This window comes from Armigeres subalbatus, unplaced genomic scaffold, assembly GCF_024139115.2.
Source record: "Armigeres subalbatus isolate Guangzhou_Male unplaced genomic scaffold, GZ_Asu_2 Contig316, whole genome shotgun sequence".
In the NCBI taxonomy this organism is placed as follows: domain Eukaryota; kingdom Metazoa; phylum Arthropoda; class Insecta; order Diptera; family Culicidae; genus Armigeres; species Armigeres subalbatus.
In genome coordinates this window covers 89,321-110,828 of record NW_026943060.1, presented here as the reverse complement: position 1 = coordinate 110,828, position 21,508 = coordinate 89,321, and the positions used below count along the sequence as shown (strand labels likewise).

The following is a 21,508-nucleotide window of genomic DNA, read 5'->3' as shown; positions in this document are numbered from 1 at the left end:
TGCGAAAATACCGGGACGCAGTCAACAGTAAGTGCCCAAACACAATGTGAACGGCAATCCGGCAGAACGGAACTGCGGCAGAGCGGAATTGTTCTAAAACTGCCGTTGCCGCTCTGCCGTTGCCGCTTTGCCGCTAACCAACCCACAATGTGAACGGTTCGAAGGCGATACTGACAGTTCAAAATAGCCACAAACAGTTTATTTTTGTAACATTATTGTCATTATTTTCACTCTTATTAGTATAATAAAAGGAGGGCATCATGACTTGCTGTTTCTTCGAAAATATATACATTCGTGAGCAGATTTATAGGCAAAAATATATTTGTTTACAAATCATCTTCAAAAGTACCTCAGGCATTCTCATTCGTTGATCTTGATTGGGACGTTTGACGTTTACCGCTTAGCTGTTCCGCCAAGTTCCAAATTTCTGAGATTTAGTACAATGTCACTTTTGCCGCAGCGCCGTCATTGTGGGCTGCACCATATAGTTCCATGTGTTGGAAATTTGCCGTTACCGTTCTGCCGCATTGCCGTTCACATTGTGTTTGGGCACTAACGGGACGAAGTTCTTTTGAGGACCTTTCAGCTCTAATGCAGTTGTTTCCGGAGACGTTTTTCGATTAGATCCGGACATGCAGATGAAGGTTTGATGACCGTTTCGTGGGTATTGTGGGACCTTTAAGAAGCTTTCCCGTTATACTGACTGTACTGAATTTTATTGATCAAACAAAATGCCAGAGGATTGGTGAGTTTTAACTGGTTGAATACCTGGAAATCCAGGTGAGTATAATCCTCAATTTATTTCCTTTGAACTCTAAATTTCATCAGTTAATTTTCAATGACGATACATCATTTATCTAATTTAAATGTTTAAAAACTTTAAAATTATCTGAAATGTTGTGATGAATGTACATATTTTAATATTGAAATAGTTAATGGGTATTGATTATGATTGATATGGACACATGGGCTTGAATGAAGGAGCAGTCATCCTAATTCTTTCTAAAACAATTTGTTTTTTGCCTTTCTCGTACACCAAGGTGTAACGAAAAGGCTATATATTCACTTCCAAGACGATTTTGTGATAGAAGGTCCGGAGATCCATAGTGACAAAAAATCGCCTTTTCATAGAACGATGTTTGCGCCAATTGCGCTACTAATAGTCTTGGCAGTCCAAAATACAGTGCCTCTTATTACTCTACGCAAATCATCGCACATTGGTTCAGAACCAGTATAGGAATACATATAAATGTTCAAAGTTTTACTGAAATGTTCACTTGTCTTTTCTTGGATTCTTATGAATTTTTGTCCTTTTTGCTTTTGTATTTTCCTTCAATAGGAGATCGTCAGTTGCATTCTAGCAAAAAATCCGCTTGAGGCCCTTCCTAAATATTTTAATAACAGCCACTACACCTGATGGTATAATTGCAATATTACCATTATCAGGCGACAGGTGGTGTTGCTGTGTGTTTGTATCAATGTAATATTGCATATACACTAATGACATCTGCTGTTCGATATCGTAAGCTTTCAATGTTCCTTCCACACACACGAGGTGGAGAACAGTTTTGAAGAAATTGAAAGTATACAGCTAGAATTTAGTATGGAGGTACAATGAAATCTCTTTTATTGTTTAGAACTGTAAAACAAGTCGTGGGAACAAAAAATCTAAAAATTATTTGTTGCTTTTTGACCTAGGTTTCATATTGATGCGATGCGTAGTTAATGAGAACGGATGATTTGTCCATACAAGGAAATTAATTTTACTTTAAATGTTGTGGCGCCATCTCGTTCAAACAGCACCTTTGTCTTTGCCTTATAGGCGAATTCGAGAAGGATCCAGTGACAGAGTGCGCTGCGAGTGTTTGGGAGAAAAGTCGTCAGAAGCAATTATTTACATTCAAAATCAAATTTTCTTCATAAAATTTACTTCACTTTTTGGTATATGGACACATGTTTTCCACTGGCAATGTCTTCATACAGTCTTTAAGCAGCTGTTGAAGACGAATCCCACCCAAATAAACCGCGAATTAAAAATCCGGGAAATCATAACCAAGATAGTGCGGTGGAGGCACTGCAAGAGATGTGCTATTTAATCGGAAAAATCATATGTAAGCACCCACGGGATGGAAGCTCATCCCAAAGAAAGCAAAATTTTCTTCCAATTTGCGACTATTTCAGCTTTCATAAATGGTTGGATTAACCAGAAAACGCGAAAATCGTACTCCCTCCCCATGCTGCCAATGCACTTTTTTGGCCAACGACACTTTTTTCGTGGTTCTTGTGACGACCACCAGATGTCGAAATGATCGATAAGCTTTACTCAAATTCGCCTATTATAAAAAGCATTATAGTTCAGAAATCTGAAATTCTCGCGATTTTATGCCTACAATATTGTACAGTAGCCGTTCGATAACTGCAAAATGTTTACTTTTCAGTTAACGAATGCCGTTCGATAACTGCAACTCATTCTAGACGTCAAACGGTTGTCAATCGACGTCAGATGCAATAGAAGTGCATCCAAATGTGCAGCGCAATGCAGCTGTCATTGAGTTTGACATCAGTTTGAAGTTTAGCGGTCCGATAACTGCAAAACTGTTGCAACTATCGAATTGCAGTTAAAAAGCATTGCAGTTAAATGACTTGCAGTTATCGAACGTCAACTGTATTATAACCAGGGTTTGCAGAAATCGCTTTCAATAGATAACGAACAACGATAAAAGAGAGGCAAAAACTGTTCCGAATCATAACAAGCCATGATAACAAATTTATCAAACTTGTATACAAGTGCGAAAAAACAGAATCGGATAGACAGCCCCCACAGAAAAATGGTGATTTTCGCTTTGTTTTCGCTCCTTTCGTGTTGCTTATTGCACAGCTGTGTAGAACAAGTTGAAATGCATCATCAGAGCCAGTGCTCCCCACATTTGGAGCTTTCTAAAAGAAATTTATCATGGGGTATAACATCCCGAATCAGTCCTCTATCATGACAGCTTGTGAAAAAAGTTTCTCGCGGTATGCTACATATCGTATATGTATACAGAGATGATAAGTGAGAGACTTGCTCTTTCTCTTTAGGATTCAATCCCTGATTATAACCAAAATGTTATTAAACGTTTAGAATCATAGTGTTAACATCTTTTGTACAATACAAACTTAGTTAATACATGAATCATTTGTTTGAGAAACTGCATACATCCGTTTTACACGACAAAATACTGTTTTTGAACAAATTGGCACCGAATCTTTCAATTTCTTCGATACAGATCAAAAGTTGCTGGCAATATTCAACGCCCTGGCACACTTTCATTACGGAAATGGCAAGCAGTGCTACATAAACTCCATAATTTTCAAAGTGCGTGTATATATGTAGTTTCTCAAGCAAACGAAAAAAAAATCATACATTTCCGAACTAAATTTACGTCTCTGTGCCAGAATACGTATTTTTGGACAAGGATTCAGAATATATAAAAATCTCATTTTTCCCAAAAATGTCACATATGCAGTTTCTTAAACAAACGGTTCACATATAAGCAAACTGTTTTCATATTTTGTAATTTCATATTATGTGTAGAAATGTATTTTAAATATTAAATAACTGCAGAGTTATTGTTAATTTTTGTTGAATAACCAGCCCACCACAGTCCAAAATATAGTTGTTTTGTACTTATCACGTTTATAAATCCTCTGATTACAACGATATAAAAAAAGGAAAAAAAAAGTTTTTGATAAAAAAAAAGTTTGTTGTACGAGAAAGGCAAAAAAGTCAGAATACATATTCATATTAATCAAAACAATTATGTTATTATGTATGATACTGCCATCCGTCTTTTTATTTCATCTTTTCAGAAATCAAGAAGTCTATTTCTCGATCTTTGAACCAGAATGAAACATTTTCCCGGTCTAAACCAGAATATCTTTTGAAGAGCTTTTGAAAACCATTTCGATCTCTGAAGGCATAAATCTAAAATCAACTTTCTCGTTCAGGACATGGAATTGAAACTTGGTGAGAGAATTCCATTATATATATATATTTACCAAATTATATTGTAACTATATGATTATAAACCAAAAAAATACCATCAGGGCACCCGATTGAAGCGATTTGGATAGGAAGAGTGGAATCGCCAACTTCCTATTGTTAACATCTCGTGGATAAAGGGCGGGCTCTTCTCCCCATCTATTGGGTCAATCTGGGTAACGAGGACTAGATTATAATACTGTATGTACGAACTTTCTTCTGGAAGGAGATTCTCTATTCATCCCGTGGATTCGCATAAGTGTCTCTGCTTATGGAACCATCCCACCCATTTTTGGCCCTTCATACAGGAGTCTGATGAAATACAAACAGTAGTATGATCATGATCAAATCGTTTGTCAGATATGGCCAGTGCTATCGGCAGGTGCCTTGCTACAATAGATGGTAGTATCATCATCATCATCATCATCATCATTGAGCGAAACTTGGCTTTTGTTTTAATATCTTCGAAGCAGCGCCGTCCAATGAAATATTTTTTAGCTTCCCGAGTAAACTTCCTATACACTAACATCCCAGCTAAACTACTACCCTTATCTCTCCTTATCTTACATTGATTTTGATCAGAATAGTTTAAACGAAAAAAAGCAAATACGAAATTAACATTCATTCTAGGCTAGATGTACCAGTTGTGGCTATAGCACCAGTTGTCGCACTAGTGCTTTATATGCCAAATGGCCAATCAAATCACCGCAAACCAAGTTCATATCGATAAAGCATATTCATATGATACGATAACACCTTTGATCTCTTCCAAAACAAGCAAAGCATAATTGTTAAAATTGATTTTGCTTAATTTTTGACATCCTTTGCACCAGTTGTCGCACTAGTGGTCCCTATTTGGCCAGTCCCATAAGAAAACAATGGGATTTGCCAAATAAGGAACCAAAATTAAGAATAGTGCCACAACTGGTGCATGCGTTCCTATTATGGATTAATTAATTTTGAGGCTAATAACAAATTTTATTGTGGTTTTCACAGCTGTTCTAAGGAGCAGGAAGCAAAACCTTTCCCTTGACGTATAAAGTTCACCCACATGCCTTTTACTTATTTTTTTAAAAATAGTTGTTCTTAAGTATGGCGACAATTGGTACACCCACCCTAGTTGGAAATGCAATAATAAGGCAAAGACAAAGGTGCTGTTTGAACGAGATGGCGCCACAACATACAAAGTAAAATGAATTTCCTTGTATGGACAAATCATCCGTTCTTATCAACCACGCATCGGATCAATATGAAAGCTAGGTCAAAAAGCAACAAATAATTTTTAGATTTTTTGTACCCACGACTTGTTTTACAGTTCTAAACAATAAAAGAGATTTCATTGTACTTCCATACTAAATAAGGCAAAGACAAAGGTGCTGTTTGAACGAGATGGCGCCACAACATTTAAAGTAAAATGAATTTCCTTGTATGGACAAATCATCCGTTCTCAATAACTACGCATCGCATCAATATGAAACCTAGGTCAAGAAGCAACAAATAATTTTACAGTTCTAAACAATAAAAGAGATTTCATTGTACCTCCATACTAAATTCTAGCTGTATATTGCGCATAAGCCCCAAAATTTTATTCCCACCTTTGGGTTTCCGCGCCGAGCACTCAGCGCCAGACTCGGCGACAAGGAGATAGTGGTCAAGTTGGTACTCCTGATTTTTTGACAACTGATGTCGATTGGTTGTGTGAGTGCACCGGTGTCAAAAAATAGAGCTTTTAGCTGAAAATTTAGTTGTCAAATGTACGGTGTTGAACTTAATCTGTAGATTAAAAAAACACATTAATAAAGAAATAAAAAAAAAAAAAAAAGTTGTCAAATGCACATTTTGACAGCAATATAGATGTATGAGTGAATGAAATGTGCAAATGCTTTATCGCGGAAGCAGTCGCTGAAGACAAGTGTCAATGTTTTCAGTGACGAAACGAAAAAATATACTTTCAATTTCTTCAAGACTGTTTTCCACCTCGTGTGTGTGGAAGGAACATTGAAAGCTTACGATATCGAACAGCAGCTGTCACTAGTGTATATGCAATATTACATTGATACAAACACGCAGCAACACCACCTGTCGCCTGATAATGCAAATATTGCAATTATACCATCAGGTGTAGTGGCTGTTGTTCAAATGTTTTGAAAGGGCCTCAAGCGGATTTTTTGCTAGAATGCAACTGACGACCTCCTATAGGAGGCCCTTTCAAAACATTTTAACAACAGCCACTACAATGACTAATCTTGAAAAAAAGTATACAACTAGAATTTAGTATGGAGATACAATGAAATCTTTTTTATGGTTTAGAACTGTAAAACAAGCCGTGGGTACAAAAAATCTAAAAATTATTTGTTGCTTTTTGACCTATCTTTCATGTTGATGCGATTCGTAGTTGATGAGAACGGATGATTTCTCCATACAAGGAAATTAATTTTACTTCAAATGTTGTGGCGCCATCTCGTTCAAACAGCACCTTTGTCTTTGCCTTATTGTCGTGAAAATCGAAAATAGGACGTCGTCAGTTGCATTCTAGCAAAAAATCCGCTTGAGGCCCTTTCAAAACATTTTAACAACAGCTACTACACCTGATGGTATAATTGGAATATTTCCATTATCAGGCGACAGGTGGTGTTGCTGCGTGTTTGTATCTATGTAATATTGCATATACACTAGTGACATCTGCTGTTCGATATCATAAGTTTTTAATGTTCCTTCCACACACACGAGGTGGAGAACAGTCTTGAAAAAATTGAAAGTAAACAGCTAGAATTTAGTATGGAGATACAATGAAATCTTTTTTATGGTTTAGAACTGTAAAACAAGCCGTGGGTACAAAAAATCTAAAAATTATTTGTTGCTTTTTGACCTAGGTTTCATATTGATGCGATGCGTAGTTAATGAGAACGGATGATTTGTCCATATAAGGAAATTCATTTTACTTTAAATGTTGTGGCGCCATCTCGTTCAAACAGCACCTTTGTCTTTGCCTTATTGAAGATCACAAATAAGGCAAAGACAAAGGTGCTGTTTGAACGAGATGGCGCCACAACATTTAAAGTAAAATGAATTTCCTTGTATGGACAAATCATCCGTTCTCATCAACCACGCATCGCATCAATATGAAAGCTAGGTCAAAAAGCAACAAATAATTTTTAGATTTTTTTATCCCACGACTTGTTTTACAGTTCTAAACAATAAAAGAGATTTCATTGTACCTCCATACTAAATTCGAGCTGTATACTTTCAATTTCTTCAAGACTGTTCTCCACCTCGTGTGTGTGGAAGGAACATTGAAAGCTTACGATATCGAACAGCAGATGTCACTAGTGTATATGCAATATTACATTGATACAAACACGCAGCAACACCACCTGTCGCCTGATAATGGAAGTATTGCAATTATACCATCAGGTGTAGTGGCTGTTGTTAAAATATTTTGAAAGGGCCTCAAGCGGATTTTTTGCTAGAATGCAACTGACGACCTCCTATTATGTGAGGATTCTGCCCGGAAGGTGTTTTGAAGTACAAATATTTTTTTTATTTGCACGGATTTCGCAACATCTGAGTTTTTGCCAAAATCGGCGTTTCGCCTATTTGTCCTACCCACGACTTGGAACGTGGATGCGCCACTGTACCGAATATTAGGAAACTCCTAAAGATGGTATAAGTGTTCACATGAAATTCCTTATTTTTCGTACAAAACTAATATTATCATCAAACAAAAGTGGACAAAGATAAGATAAATGAAATAACATGGATTCGATGGGTCTAAATGTATACTTTCAGAATACGATTGAAATTTTTGCAAATATTTGCTACTAGCTGCAGTAGAATGCTCAGAAAAATATCACTTTTTCATGAAAAAACGCTTATAATACGCTTGAAAATGAAGCTATCAATAAACCAAAAGATGCCCTTTCCAAAGATCGTGACAGTTTTTGAAAATATTTTGAATTGGTGAAAGTAGAAGCTTAAAACTTTTCTTTCGGAGCCACCCTATCTAAATTTAGTAATTTTGTCATAAAACATTACCTATATGAGATTAAATAAATGTTTATCCAGCTTTTTACGAGTTGGTGCTATAATACTTTGAATCACCCCTTTTGACACATGCTTTGTCAATGCATTATTCAACTGTCAATATCTTCGGCTACAGTAGCTCTTTTCCAACTCTTTAAAAAGTTTCTGAAAGCTTGTTTCATGGACTTGCGAAGAAGTTATGGGAAAATAGGTAGTGAAACATCCGAAAATGACCCGAAGAAAAAAAAAATTTTTTTTCATACAAAAAGTTCCATACAAAAAAAGTTTCTCAAAGTTTCGCTTAGCGACTACCACTACGACTTTCTTTGGACCTCCCAGAATGCATTAAAACAAATTCCAGCTGCTTATGGCTGCAAATCTACGATTCCGATCACTTTTTCGAAAAAAAGTCATTAATTTTGAAACATTAAATGTAATTATTCTCATAATACACGGCAGACTGTGATGGGCTGGATACAAATCCCATGCGTATGACAAAAGAGCATCAAGAACAGTTAAAATAGAGATAGTAGATAACACGAAAGTGTCGTAGGCTTCGTGGTAGGCCGTGTACACGATAGCTTATGCAGCTATATGATACTCCATTTGGCGTAGGCTCACCAAGAGGAGGCAACTCTTTATCTATCAAGTATCAAGCAAATAAATATGAAATTCATTTCAAATTATTTCATAAAAAGTAAAATTTTGATATTAATAGGAGATCGTCAGTTGCGTTCTAGCAAAAATTCCGCTTGAGGCCCTTCCTAAATATTTTAACAACAGCCACTACACCTGACGGTATAATTGCAATATTTCCATTATCAGGCGACAGGTGGTGTTGCTGTGTGTTTGTATCAATGTAATATTGCATATACACTAGTGACATCTGCTGTTCGATATCGCAAGCTTTCAATGTTCCTTCCACACACACGAGGTGGAGAACAGTCTTGAAGAAATTGAAAGTATACAGCTAGAATTTAGTATGGAGTGGAGGTACAATGAAATCTCTTTTATTGTTTAGAACTGTAAAACAAGTCGTGGGAACAAAAAATCTAAAAATTATTTGTTGCTCTTTGACCTAGGTTTCATATTTATGCGATGCGTAGTTAATAAGAACGGATGATTTGTCCATACAAGAAAATTCATTTTACTTTAAATGTTGTGGCGCCATCTCGTTCAAACAGCACCTTTGTCCTTGCCTTATTAAAATCCAATATGTGAATACAAGAAGCAAACATGTCTGTACCTAAGGACATCTTTCGATAATTATTGGTATGTACCTAGGTGAAATAAATCAACAGAACATTTATGAATGTCTATCTGAGTGCATAGTGAGCTGTGATTGCGAAGGTAAATCGTGTGAAGTGTTTGTACTTATTATTTGGTGAATCATGAATTATAGGCAACTCATTGAAGTATTTAGAGCTCACGAGGGACGTCAGGTAGATCGCGTTGAAAAAGCTTTGGAATATATCTGCCAAAGCTTCGCTGTGGATAAACAAAAAAAGAAAAATATACCATAGCAGATATTTTAATCGATCTTGAAGAAATAAATGATGATTTTGTTGAGGATGTTCAGTACATAATGAATAAATAAATGTTGTTGCAGTATACTTATATATCTTGAAGCTTTTATTGCATGGAGTTCGTTTAGCTTTAATAGAGCTTTATATTGTATTTCCTTTACTTGTTTTTCGGGTTAAGAGCCTGAACCAATCTGAAAAATCCTACAAAGACAACCTGTTACGTATGTAGATGCAATGGCCTGTATTTGACGGAGTCCTTGTGCAACTTAGAACATCTGTACAACTCAATTCACATAAAAACAGTATGCAATTTTCTAGTTTGAACTCTATAGGTCTGCGCTGCAATAAAATACACATCTATAGACTGCAGTGTACATGAGACATTCGTAGATAAAAGGGATATATTCCATAGAGATCAAAGGTCTGTATTCCAGTGAGTTTGGAGACCTTAGAAGTAATAACGACCTGCAAAACAAATATTTCACATCTTTTAGACAATAATCTACGATATAAGTGTGAAATATTGCAGAAATGAAATGAAAATATTTTCGGCCACCTACTTGTATGGAGTCGGGGTGAAAAAAAAAACGTTTCTTTGAGAAAAAAAAGTCAAGTTTCTGAGACTAAAGTGAATGTTTTAAAACTAGCAATTCTTAGTGACATTGTTTGTGCTTTTTTGATAAATTATGCTGCCAGTCCAGTTATCCAGTTATAATTGCTGCCAATAAATGCTGACCGGGTGAGCGAAGGCAAGATGTGAGGACACTTGTTTCAATCCAGACCCAGATGATGACGATGAGATGATGTTTCAAAATGATTCAAAATTTCCCGACAATTACCCTAATTATATTTGAGACGATTCAAAGATTATAGAGAATGATTATGGTTGGATCAAAATGGTCAGGCACAAACGATGGATTGGAAAGTTTCAAATATGGTGAGTCCGTTCCATACTTAAAAATATATATATATATATATATATATATATATATATATATATATATATATATATATATATATATATATATATATATATATATATATATATATATATATATATATAAACTGATTTCACTAAATACGGTCTGAGTTCAACGATGTATATTTATGATGTATCATGGATATAAATCTTGATCCCGGAAGTATAAATATATTGCATATATCCATTTGATATCTGAATGTATTTATGCGGGGCTTACTGTTAGTGATAGTGACCTCGGAGTGGACATGAAATACCAGGCACTCTGAAATGGGTCACTGGAGCTGCAGTAGAGCTAGCACTTTCTAACTCCCGGATTAAATCTGACTGTTTTAACAGACAGCTTTCTCAGTTCAATCAAAGCTAATTGCCTATTTCCGGGGATTAAACCACCCGACTTGGACGTTAATTTACAATGTTATGGAAACTCATATGTGAATATGTACGTTATGTGGAAGATATTGATTTGAAAAATGTATTGGAGGTAACCACTTTCCCTTCGATGGGACTCGAACCCATGACCCTACAGTACGCTAGACTGGTGCTTTAACCAACTAAGCTACGAAGGACCTCCGTCGGCCTTCGCAACCTAGCGGCTACTGAACGAGCTCGAGATTCCCAAATTGGACGCATAGTCAAATCACTCGCAATCCATTTCTCAAGCCAATACTTCCACATGTGTATCTCTAATGTGGACGTGTACAATACACATGTGGAAGTATTGGCTTGAGAAATGGATTGCGAGTGATTTGACTATGCGTCCAATTTGGGAATCTCGAGCTCGTTCAGTAGCCGCTAGGTTGCGAAGGCCGACGGAGGTCCTTCGTAGCTTAGTTGGTTAAAGCACCAGTCTAGCGTACTGTAGGGTCATGGGTTCGAGTCCCATCGAAGGGAAAGTGGTTACCTCCAATACATTTTTCAAATCAATATCTTCCACATAACGTACATATTCACATATGAGTTTCCATAACAGACAGCTTTCTTCCATAACATCACTGCCAGACAGTGGGGGTTAGTTTGTACACACACACACCTACTTGTATGGAGTCGGGGTGGTGCATTGTGTGTTGTGCCGACGAGCGAAAATATGCAATCTTATCTACAATTAGTCGATGCTGATACGGACATAGCCCAATTCTAAGAATAGAGCTGTTATCTTTTCTGCCTTTCTCGTACAACAAAGATGTACCGAAAGGCTATATGATCACTCCAAAAACGAATTTTTGATACGAAGCCCGGAGACCCATGATGTTATATACCAATCGACTCAGCTCGACGAACTGAGGTGATGTCTGTGTGAAGGGCAAGCCACTAACTGGGTAAGTTAGAAGAGTAAAAGTGAGTAATACAATATAACCGTGTATATTTTGACAAATAAATCAGTCTCTACTGTCTACTCGAATGTACCACACGTGTTTATACTTTCCTCTAGTTGTGTATCACATTCCCTCGTTCGGCTCGTTCTGCTTATAGGTTATGGCCCCAGCATAGCCCGAGCCACCTTTTCTGAAAAAGTGTGTCTTCGAAAAAGTTGATTACACGTGGAAGTATCGGTGCGATTCGAAGAGGAGAACAAAGAAAAGAATTTTTTTTCTTCTGTCCGTGCGGTCGTTCAGTTGTAAATCGGTCGAGTGAATTTTCATTGCTGTTGTTTTGATTGTCATTGAGGTAAAATGGAGGAAGAAAGGAAAGTTTATATTTTCGACGGAGCCAATTTCAACAATTGGAGCTTTCGAATGGAAATACATTTGGAAGAGCTGGATCTCATCGATTGTATTCGTGTGAAGGCGGAAGATGTAGTGCAGTACCATGTGTTGGCTACTGACAGTGAAAATGTGAAGCTCGCGAAGGATAAGAAACTGCAAGAAAGGAAGAAAAGGGACGTAAAGTGCAAGTCGGTGCTGGTCCGGAACATTGCGGATTCGCAACTTGAGTACATCAATGGTAAGCAATCCCCGCTGGAAATTTGGACGACGCTTGAGAATACGTTTGCTCGCAAGGGCATTTCCGGGCAGTTTTATTTGCTGAAAAAGCTGTCAGCAATGAAGTTCGAGGAAACCGGCTCCCTTCAAGTGCACCTGCTCCAATTCGAGCGGATGGTGCGGGATCTGGATGCCGCCGGGATTCAACTGCAGGAGCAGCTAGTGATATTTTATCTCCTTCAAACCATGCCAAAATCGTATGGGCAACTCGTGACCGTTTTGGAAACACTGTCACCAGCGCAGTGTACGCTCGAGTTCGTCAAAGCTCGTTTACTGAGTGAAAGTGTGAAACGGGAGCATAATGACGACACAGCAGAAAGAAGCGGCTCGACGGCGTTCACCGGGAAAAGTGCTAAATCGAAAATAAAGTGTTTTGCGTGCGGTAAACTGGGGCACAAACGGTCGGAGTGCTACCAACGCCGCGATTTCGACATTGCGAAGTCGAAGAAGAATGAAAACAAAAGTGTAAAGAATAGAAAAGCGCACATTAGTGAAATGGAAGTTACGTTTGTCAGTAGTTGTGTTGACAAAAACGGAAAGTGTGATGACAATAACAGTAAATTTCGCTGGATCTTGGATTCGGGTGCGTCAGATCACATGATCTGTTCAAGTGAGTACCTCCGTGACGTACAAAAGTTAGATGCGCCTGTGATGATTAAAATTGCATCTGGTGAAGTGCTCCAAAGTTACCACAAAGGAAAAGTGGATATCGTTGCGCGAATCGGGAAACGTCGGTTGAAGTGCGTTGTCGATAACGTATTGTTCGTCCCGGGTTTGAACTACAACCTCTTCTCAATCCGTCGTGTGGGGCAGCTTGGGATGGAAGTGATTTTTTCCAAGAACAGCGCGGTCATCAAGCGAGATGGCGAGGTAGTGTGTATGGGAAGTCGATCAGATCGGCTTTACGAACTGGACATTGACGTGATACCAGTAGCAAACTCTGAAGTGCTTATGACGCATAAGACAATCGACTGTGCAGAACTGTGGCACCGAAGATTTGGCCACATCGGGAAGAGTGGCTTAGTGAAAGTGATTCGGGAAAATATGGTGAAAGGATTGTCGTTGCAAAAGGAAGCTGTAAACAGCGGCGGCGTATGTCGTCCTTGTATGGAAGGTAAGCAGACGCGTAAAGGCCGGAGCACAATGGATACGTTGCGTTTGCGTTTGAGTTTGCGTTTTGTAATCCGTTTGATACGTTTTGTACTAAAATACAAAACGCACGCAAAACGGATAAGCAACCCACAATGCATACGGTTTTTGACAGTAGAGCGGTTAACATTTTTTTGTCGCTGTTGGGTTCCAAATAAGTTATTACGGAATGGACATATGTATCTCTGGCGCTCGAGATTTTGAGCTTATATTTATTTAGTAAAGTTATTAAAGTATTCAGAAAATTTGGAGGAGAATTAAAACTGCATTTTTGGACATTGGATGATGGAGGTTCATTAAAAATCGTGATTAATTCATGTCTTTCCTAGGCAAGTTTCCCCACAAGTCATTCCAACAATTTCTTGAGAAATTCCTCCGAGAATCCCTCCGCAAGCTCCTCCAGAATTCCTCCATGAAATCCTCCTAGACTACCTCCGAAAGTACCTAAAGATATTCTTCTGACGCTTTCTCCTGAAATCCCTTCGGCAGTTTCTCCAGGAGATTCTCCACAAAATCCTCCAGAAATTCCTCCGAGAGTTTATCCACAAGTTTCTCCGTTAATTCTTCTAGAAGTTCCTCTAAAAATTACTCTGGAAGTACCTCCAGGATTTCCTATAGAAATGCCTACAAAATTTCCTCCGAAAGTTTCTACAGGATATCCTTCAGAAATTTCCACATGAATTATAAATAGTTTATTTAAAAATTTCTTCGGATTTTTTTTTTAAGAATACCTCGAGAAGTTTCTCTAAGAATTTCTCTGGAAGTTTCTTCAGAAATTTCTATAGGGAGTCCTCTAGAAATTTCTACAGGAACTCCTTCGGAAGTTATTACCAAAATCATTCGGAAAATCCTCCGAAAAATCCACTAGGAATACCTCAGGAATTGCTCCGGAAGTTCCTCTAGGAATTGCTTTGGAAGCTCCTCCAGGAATTTTTCCGGAAGTTCATACAGGGATTGCTCCCGAAGCTGCCCCAGGCATTCCTCCGGAAGTTTCTCCAGCAGTTCCCCCCGAAGTTTCTTCAGTATATCCCTTGCAAGTACCTCCAGGAATTCCCCCAGAAATTCCTCAAACATTAACTTCGAAAGTTTTTATAAAGAATTCTTCAGAAATTTTCGGAAGTTCCTCCGGAAATTCCTCCGGAAATTCCTCCAGAAATTCCTCCGAGATTTCCTCCAGTTCCTCCGTAAGTTCTTCCAGGAATTCCTCCAGAAATTCATAAAAATACAAAAATCATTCCCCAGAAATTCCTCAAACATTAACTTCGGAAGTTTTTATAAAGAATTCTTCAGAAATGTTCGGAAGTTCCTCCGGAAATTCCTCCGAAAATTCCTCCAGAAATTCCTCCGAGAATTCCTCCAGAAGTTCCTCCGTAAGTTCTTCCAGGAATTCCTCCAGAAATTCATAAAAAATACAAAAAATCATAAGGAAAATCTTCCGAAATTCCTACTAAAAATCTTCCAGGAATTCCTTCGAAGCTCCTCCAGGAATTCCTCCGGAAGTTCCATGAGGAATTCATCCGGATGTTCCTCCAGGAATTCCTCAGGAAGTTCCTCCAGGAATTCCTCCGGAAGTTCCTCCAGCAATTCCTCCGGAAGTTCCTCCAGGAATTCCTCCGGAAGTTCCTCCAGCAATTCCTCCAGCAATTCCTCCGGAAATTCCTCCAGCAGTTCCTCCAGGAATTCCTCCGTAAATTACTCCAGAAATTTCTTCGGAAGTTCTTTCAGGAGTTTCTCCGGAAGTTCCTTCATGAATTTCTCCGGAAGTTCCTTCGGATGTTTCTCCAGAAATTCCCAGGGAAGCTCATTCAGGAATTTTTCGGGAAGTTCCTTCAAGATCTCCTCTGAAAGTTCCTTCAGTAATTCCTCCGGAAGTTCCTTCAGGAAATCCTCCGCCAATTTCTTTCATAAATTCCTCGGGAAGTTCTTTCAATAATTCTTCCGGAAGTTCCTTGAGGAATTCCTTCGGATATCCCTTGAGGAATTTCTGGAGAAACTTCCGGAGAAATTACTGGAGGAATTTCCAGAGGAAGTTCCCTGGAGGATTACCTATAGAAACTTCCGGAGGAATTCCTGAAAGAACTTCCAAAGGAATTCTTGAAAAACTTCCGGAGGAATTTCTGTAGAAACTTCCGAAAGAATTCCTGGAGGAACTTTCAAAGGAATTTTTGGGGGAACTTTCCTCAGGAATTCCTGGAGGAACTTCCGAAGGAATTCCTGGAAGAATTACTTCTGAAGGAATTCTTGGAGAAACTTCTGAAGGAGTTCCTGAAGGAACTTCCGGAGGAATTCCTGGAGAAACTTCCGGAAGAATTCCTGGAAGAACTTCCGAAAGAAATCCTGGAGGAACTTCTGGATGAATTCCTGAAGGATTTTCCAAAGAAATTCCTGGAGGAACTTCCGGAGAAATTCCTGGAGGAACTTCCGGAGGAATTGCTGAAAGAACTTCTGGAGGAATTGCTGTAGGATCTTCCGGAGGAATTGCTGGAGGAACATTCGGAGGAATATCTGGAGCAACAACCGGAGGAATTACTGGCAGAGCTTCCGGAGGAATTGCTGGAGCAACTAATGGAGGAACTTTCGGAGGATTTGCAGGAGGAACCTCCGGAGGAATTGCTGATGAAACTTCCGGAAGAATTGCTGGAGGAACTTCCGGAGGAATTGCTGGAGGAACTTCCGGAGGAATTGCTGGAGGAACTTCCGGAGGAATTGCTGGAGGAACTTTCTGAGGAATTTCTGGAGGAACTTCTGGAGGAATTTCTGGAGGAATTTCTGGAGGAACTTCCGGAGGAATTGCTGGAAGAACTTCCGGAGGAATTGCTGGAGGAACTTCCGGAGGAATTGCTGGAGGAATTTCCGGAAGACTTCCGGAGGAATTGCTGGAGGACCTCCGGAGGAATTGCTGGAGGATTTTTCGGAGAAATTCCTGGAGGAACTTCAGGAGGAATTTTTGAAAGATTTTCCAAAGGATTTTTTTGTAGAAGCTTTCGAAAGAATTCCTGTAGAATTTCTGGAGGAGTTCCTGGAGGAGCTTCAGGGGAATCCTGGTGGATTTTCTGGGAAATTCCTGGAGGAACTTCCAGGGAATTACCGGATGATCTTCAGGCGGAACTCCTGGAGGAACTTGAGGAGGAATTACTGGAGGAATTTCCAATTCTTGGAGGACCTTCTGAAAGAATGTTCGGAGGAACTTCCGGAGAAATTCTTGGAAGCACTTCCGGAGGAATTCCTGGAGGCACTTTAAATTCCTTACGATTCACCTTTTGAATTCCTTGCTATATCCAACGGAAATTTTAAAAAATGTCTTGTGAAACTTCCTTGGAATTTCCGTTGAAATATCTTTCAATTTTCGATGAACATTCGTTAAAATTTCCAATTGAAATTTCTTTCATTTTCTTATGGAAATTCCCAAGAAAATTCCTCACGATTTCCCATGCCAACCCCTTACAGTTTCCCATGAGAAACGCTAACAGTTTTCATAGTAACTCCTTGCCAGTCCTTTTGGTAATTTGTTACAATTTCCCATTGATGTTCTTAACAATTTTCCATGAAATTTCCTAACAGTTTCTTATTGAATTTTCTTACAATTACGTTCACAATTTGCCATGGAAATTTCTTCGAATTGCCCCTATGAAACTTTAAACAATTTACTGTTGCTATTCCCAACAGTTTCTCATGGATATTCCTTACAAATTCTCATAAAAATTCTTTAGATTTCCCCATTGAAATTCGTCACAAATTTACTAACAGTTTGCCAATTGAAATCCCTCAAGTGTTCTTATAGAAATTCCTCTAGAAATTCCAATCGAAATTTCATACAATTCTCCATGGTTTCTCATGGAAGTTCCTCTCTGTTCATGGTTTTCCATGGACATTCCTCAAATTTATTCATGAAAAATCCCATAACGTTTTCTCATGGAATTTCCTAACAATTTCACATAAAAATCCCATATAATTTCCCTTAGAAATTCCTTTCTATTTTCAATAGAGATCCCTTGTAATTTGCCATTGGTATTATTTAAATAATTTCTATGGAAATTTCATACAATTTCCTATAAATCCTAACAATTTTCGATGGAAATCCTATCAGATGCTAATGGAAATTTCTTTTAAATGCCCGAAGAAATTCCTTCCATTTCCTGTTTAAATTCCTCGTAATTTCGCATGGAAGTTCCTTACAATTTCCCTGAAAAATACTTACAACATTTTCACGAACATTTCTTACAATTTCCCAGGAAATTTCCTTAAAGTTTTCCGAGGATATTCTTTTGAATTACCCGTTGAAAATCTTTATAATTTCAAAGAAACATACTTACTTTTCCCATAGAAATTCAACATATTTATTTAAGTTTTATCTCCTTGAAATCTTCAATGGAAATTCCTTGCAATTTCAGTGGAAGTAAAAATGAATCATCATTTCCTCGTGATTTGTTTATTTTTGACGCAAACCTGTCCGCAAAGTTTGAGATTGTTCAAATGGTGCGGACAGGTTTGCGGTTTACTGCGTTTAGTACAATCCGCAAACTCATTCCGGATGCATTGTGCGTTGCTATGTTTGACTGCATGTATGCAAAGTAGCTGTCAAATTTCCGGATTGCCTTCCGGATCCATTGTGCGCCGGCCTTAAGCCCTTCCAGGATTTAGTGCTTCCCCGTAGCTCTAGGCCTTTGGAGTTAGTGCATAGCGATGTTTGTGGTGCGATGACCCCGACTTCATGGAATGGTAAGCGCTATTTTGTAACTTTCACAGACGATTATTCCCATTTTTGTGCGGCCTATCCCAAGTAACCGTAAGCATTAAGTTTTTGCATGTTAATGGCCGTAACTTAGCATTTAAGCGACTTAAAAGCTCAATAATGGCATCATTCAAGCAGAGATGCCCTGCATAAGCATTGCTAATGCATTGGAGCCTTGACAAATGTTGCATTATTATTGACATTATATTCATCTATAATGCTCATTTAATGCACGATCTAATGCATGGAAACACCGGAGATTTTAAGGCCTCTTACGGTGTCATTCAAAATGGCTACCCTGCGGCTCACCAACACAATCTTATAATTACCCACCTCCTCACTGCGAATAGCACCGATCACATTAGTTTTATTATAAAAAAAACCAAACCTGACCACCATTTCGCAAGAAAAAGTATCAGAACTAAGTTTGAACCTAAACCTACTTATTGTCAAAATAATCGAATCATTTAGTGCACATTTGGCGTCGATTCAATGAAAATTAAACTAAGTGGAAAAATTTCCTCTTCCCACCGCGCATGCCAACGACGTCGTCGGTTGCTCGTCGTCGGCAGCGTCGTATGCGAGTAGTCATTGATCATTACCTATCGCAGCAGGCAGTGATGTCAACATGAAATTCTGTGAAATCATAGTAAAAACATGTAAAATATCGAAAAAATAATAAATCTCTCTCCAACCTGTTATCTATTAATGTCATAATTATATCTTCATTATTCTACTTTGGAACGTCTTGAAAAGTTAAAAAGAAAACGCAGTAAATTTCAATAATGCTATTGGTGTGTTTGAACAGCTGGCAGCAATGTCACGATATGTGAACATAAACAGCTAGCATCATGAAAAAATAAAACATAAATATCAACGTAAATCAAAGCTAATCTGTTGATTTTCGGACACATTTCGTTAGTTTATGTCATAGTTAAACCGTATTGAGTAATCCTGCGTACAACTCAGACTGAAATCGTTCACATTAATGCAATGTTTACGGCAGTCGGATGTTAACAAAACAAGTTGTTATTTTTGTCTGCCTTGTAGATTGGTAGGTGTTGGTAGTCAAGTTTCTCACGACTACTAATCTTAAGTTGATGATTTTTATGGTACAACCACAAAGAGATTGGAGTGCCACCGCAAGTCACCTTAAGGGCATGTTTGCTCTAAAACGACACCAGAAATGCAAACAATGAATCTATTTATAGACATTCCAGACTTTGCAGTCGTTTGCTATAGCTAATTGAGTACCTTGCTTTAACTCCCTAAAACCCACATCAATCATTTAAATCGAGATTTAAATAATAATTTAATAATCGCATTTTATGCAAAAGATAGTAAAAAGGCGCAAAGGAAAATGTAATCATAGAATCACGAAATTTATTAAATTTGTTTTAATGTTGTTCGTTCACATAAGACAAACAATTCAAGTTAAACACCACACATATTCGTCGATACTTCTGGCTCCTTCAATATACTCCGTTTGATCTGCATGTGTGTGATTGTAGACTCCGAGTCCTTGATATAATCTTTGAAAAAGCTTTGATTCTCCATTTACGTCTTCATCTGTAGGATGTTTCCGTTGACACTCAGTTAAGATGCACCGTTTTCCAACCCTAGCCCCCTTGTTCCTGTTTGTATTCAGAACGGAATGTTGCTTTATCTTTTTATGGTTGTGATGACTTCGAAACTTCACGTGAGGATAAGAATCCTCGTCCAGATCATGCATTTCTTCTTGTTTATTGCCTTTTTAATAATCGCCGAAGTGAATTTTCCGAAATAAGGAAGGGTCTGGTCTGCTGGAAAAATACTCAACTTTCGTCGTTGTTCATGCTCATCTGGACCGAAAGATTTTTCCACTTGCTTCCAATTCAAATTACCTGCAGGAAAACAGAACATGTTTTAAATACATATTAGATACCTACTCTAACATTAAGTCCAAGCTTACATCATTGAAACCGGTAACATTTATTATAAATTGGTAGGCGCACAGTACTTTGGCCTCTTCTAATCTGATTGGATCCTTTCGCGGTTTTTATACCATCCGGTGACCAAAGGTTCCTTTAAATTAGAAGCCGGAGACTCACAGGAGGTATACTGTACTTTCAGCGCTTCCGGTCTCCGTTGCTCCGACATAAAAACCAAAAAGTCACCGTATTGCACAGAAATTTTAGTGGTCATGGAATCTGTAATACAAATGTATTATCCGAGATGTTATCACTACACATATTTTATTGCGTTTAGAATCACTTACCTATGTACTAACAGCGATATTCTAATAACACAAATGATTTAAAACCTTTTAAACTTAATGGAAAATAAAGAGAATGGCTAGGACTTTGATTTTCCCTGAGGTTTTTTCTTATTGACATTTTGTCTATCAATTTTTATGACAAAGTTGCCAGTTTTCCTTTGAAGAAAAACTATAATTTTTATTTATTTATTATTTATTGTTAAAATTAATGTCTACAAATAGTGAATAACTAATTATAGAAATTGAAACTTTCAGGGGTCGTGTATTAATTCCGTATATATTTATATATAGGCTAGACTGTTCAAAGTAATAGACACAATAACCAGAGAGAATATATGAGTCCATACTTTTAAGAGATTTTATGCTTTGACTAGAATATGCATACTGGCAACACAGATTATCTGAAATGGAAATCGTAAATAAGCTAAATTAAATTGGCCTTTTATCGCCGGATTCATAAATATCCCGTATGGCCCAGGCAGTAGAGCAGCACTTCAGCGATAACGACAAGGCAAGACATCTCAGTTCGAGACTCAAAGATTTAGTGTTTATATATATTCAACGAAATTATACGAGGGCGACGGAATTTGGTATAAACAATGAAGATATAGAACAAAGTTTTCGAAAACTTACCTATTATTTTAATTTTTTTTTGTGTTATCCATTTCAATGTTCATAAAAAAATCCAAAAAGAAATCATTCAAACTAAAAATAGCATTGAAAACAAAACCAGATGCCAATGCTTTCTAAAAGCATTAGCGGTGCTATAATCGGGCTGTCAATTTTGACAGGATTCTTTTGCAGCACTATAATTGCATTAGTATTGCTATGTAAGTGTT

At 37.8% G+C, this 21,508-nt stretch overlaps 1 long non-coding RNA gene across 1 annotated transcript; it reads right to left on the bottom strand.

Moving 5' to 3' along the window:
- Window positions 1-19,794: 19,794 nt before the first annotated feature.
- On the bottom strand, window positions 19,795-20,798 carry LOC134203988 (uncharacterized). Its single transcript, XR_009977745.1, has 3 exons — window positions 20,670-20,798; window positions 20,364-20,601; window positions 19,795-20,295 (listed from the first exon to the last, which is right to left on the bottom strand). It is a non-coding gene; the product is annotated as an uncharacterized LOC134203988 (long non-coding RNA).
- Window positions 20,799-21,508: the final 710 nt, after the last annotated feature.